We start from the raw sequence: 3,083 nt of genomic DNA, 5'->3' as shown, positions 1-3,083 counted from the left end.
TTTCCTCAGATGTCTCCCTCATTGCATTTGACTATGTAACAAAACCTAATTTGGATGTGGCACAACTAAGATGTAAAGAGATTACATAATATATAAATTTTGAAATACAGTAGGTCTTTGAAATAACTATCGCATTCTCAGTTAGGTCCATAAACTTTGAAAGTGAGGACCTAGGTCCTGCCATCTGTGTAAGTACGAAAACCATATGTCCATCCACCATTGCGGGTGTGGAGAATGGCTCTGCGTGGTATGGCGGCGGCCGACAACCTGTCACTTGCCGGTGCATGCCTCCCACCATTGTGGGTGATTCCAAGTATGGCTCCACGTGCCATGGCAGTGGCCGGCACCCCCTGTTGTAGACATGGATGCTTGCCGATGCACGCCTTGCACTGTCGCGGATGAGTCTGGGAATGGCTCATGGCGGCACCCTTCTCCGTCAGTCCGTCTAGGCGTGGACGCTTGCCGGTGCACGCCTTCCACCATCGCATTCGAGTCCGTGAATGACTCTACGCAATGTAGCAGTGGCCGGCACCCCGCCTCTCCTTCGGTGTCCTGGCGCAATCGACGCATAAGAGGTGAGATCCGTTGCCTTCCCCTGCCCTGCTCCTGTATCTCCTGTTGCTACGAAGGAGAGCTGCACATGGAGGAGCCCGACGAGCAGGGGGCATCTGTGCCTTGCATCTAGTGAGCCAACCCCTTCCCAATCCAGCCAGCGCTCTACTGACGGGGCGTGGCCTGGCCTCCACTCTCTACTAGTCTCGCCCCGACCGCTGGAGACATAGGGGAGACTACGGGATTCGGCAACCACGGTCGGATCCATCGAGGAGTATGGCGACCATGGCAGCCTCCAATGGGTCCAGGTGGTTTCTAGCAGTCCTATACTCCTCTTCACCTGTACATTTTTATCAATCGCAATGCTCTACTCTCATCTCCCCCTCCCTTCTCTGCAGATCCGGTGGTGTTGTCTTCACCATCGTGGGTGCAATGCAAGAGTGAACTTGGAGGCCTTCTGCATCCATGCCGACCAGGTCTTTCTCCCTGCAATCAACTGCAAAATAGTATGTACAGGATTTGCTTCTGTTTGGATAGATCAATGTATTATCCCAAGTGCAGGAACAGCTGCAGATTAGCATTCCTTCAATATGGCAATAGCACTTCCCCAAACAAATTTACTGTGAAAGTACCGTTCAGAGATTTTGACAATTTGGATTTAGATAGTAAAACATCTATTAACACTGAGAAATGCAGGAATTATTAGGCAAGGAACACTGAGAAATACTGAGATGTGCACAATGCTTGTATTAGGCAAAAAACTTAATGAAGCAAATTAACACTGCCATAGTCCAGTGAAAAGAATCTGATATATATGGATTACGAATTCGAGCTTCTATTGGAGGTACAGAAAGTTATTTTTTGACAACTAGCATTATCCTACATCAATTCACTTAATTGTTTCCAATATTGTACCAGTGCAGCTGTACAGCAGTTCAGTGTAGCCAACAGTGCAGCAGTTCAGTCCTTATACAGCCAGCAGGGCAGCAGTGTTTGCTACCATTAACTAGTTTTTCTCTTGACTTAACAGAAATTTGATGCACCCTTGGATGGTAAGAGGAAAAGACAACCATGCAAAGTTAAAGTTTCTTCATACAGCAGGCAGTGTGAGACATGCTTGTACTGCACACAAAATGGTATAGAAACTTGTCATTGTCATCTCATTTGAATGGATCATTTTTGGGGCATTTTCACTCATGCAAATTTAAAACATATAGGGTCAGCAACTTGGGTGCCCTCCTCGAAGAGATGAAGTCTATATAAAAACACATACAAAAAAAATAGAGTACTTCATCCAAGAAAACATCACAGGCATAATGCAGGCAGCTCAAGCATACCAGGTTGCTCTCAAGAAAGTAACTGAAGAAAGACAGTAAACAATTGATGTAAAGGCATGTTCTAATATATGTGTATCCAGGTGTGCATTTTATTTGTCCTCACTGAGTTGTGCGTTATAACAAACATGCATTAGCTGCATAGTGCCAGAAGCTACTTCATCCATTTGTTTTGTTTTGCAGCTATCCCTACTAAACGGCATTAGACTATCTGGAATTCATCACGAAGCTTCAGAGCTAGGTATGTTGTTTTCTGGAAAAGCTAATGTTCAAGATGCCATTAGACTATCCAGAACTCACAGATATTGTTTTGACATGTTTGCTCATAGTAATTTATGAATTTGCCATTTCAAGTTGGAGCAATTGGTTGCTATGATACTTGTCGCTGGTTCGGATTGTGTGTCATAAATACATTAGGACTTGTGGATGGGTTAAATTTTCATGTGGGGACTATCATATGATTTTGGACTGCTTTGGACTATGGGTGCATCTGGTCATCGTAAAGTACTAGCATTTTAGTTATAGTGCAGAATGCAAATTGGGTAAGAGTGGTCCTCTCTAGTGCTATAGGGTCTATCAATAATGGTACTGATATATTCAAGGTTCAGTAATAAAAAGAGTGATGTTCCTTCGTACTACTATCTTTCTTGTTTCTTTAGTTGTTTACCTTGACATTCAGTTCTATCTATTTTGGTTGTGCAGGTGCTCTTCCTATCCATGTAGTGGGTCCTTGGCTTCTATAGTTTCACATTTCAGAAGGTGTAGAACACTTCAGTATAGTACAGTTTAGTGATTTCACTTAGCACTAGAGGATGGTTGTCTATTTTAAGCTTTCACCTAATTTTTGGTGGCTTCCATGGATATCAAGTGCTAGTTAGTGTTTGTTCATGACATATGTGGAGACAAGCATAGTTTGATTTTTAAGTGACATGATTGGATATGTACTTGAGTTTGATAATTGATTGAGTATGTCTAATGTGATCATTTGTGTATTAATGATTTCAATATTGTATTGGTCTGGAATGTTTGGTCAAATGTACATAAGTTTTAGATATATAAGGTTTTATTTTTTTACATATTAAAATGAGCTCAATGGATCATCCGTTGCTGAAAGTTTCTATTGTGATGAGCTGTCCGTCGCTAAAAGCTCTAACAGCTTGTCTGTTGCTAAAAGCTGGACTGTCGAACTATCAGTTG

General features: G+C 42.7%; 1 long non-coding RNA gene across 2 annotated transcripts; it reads left to right on the top strand.

Moving 5' to 3' along the window:
* On the top strand, positions 411-2,879 carry LOC110433140. 2 transcript variants are annotated; one of them, XR_002450542.1, is made up of 6 exons: positions 411-860; positions 951-1,028; positions 1,583-1,688; positions 1,770-1,969; positions 2,070-2,127; positions 2,589-2,879. It is a non-coding gene; the product is annotated as an uncharacterized LOC110433140 (long non-coding RNA). The 2 variants fall into 2 exon arrangements; XR_002450541.1 differs by having other exon boundaries at positions 951-1,396.

Source organism: Sorghum bicolor, chromosome 2, assembly GCF_000003195.3.
Source record: "Sorghum bicolor cultivar BTx623 chromosome 2, Sorghum_bicolor_NCBIv3, whole genome shotgun sequence".
NCBI classification, from domain to species: Eukaryota; Viridiplantae; Streptophyta; class Magnoliopsida; order Poales; family Poaceae; genus Sorghum; species Sorghum bicolor.
This window is presented reverse-complemented; position numbering and strand designations above follow the sequence as displayed.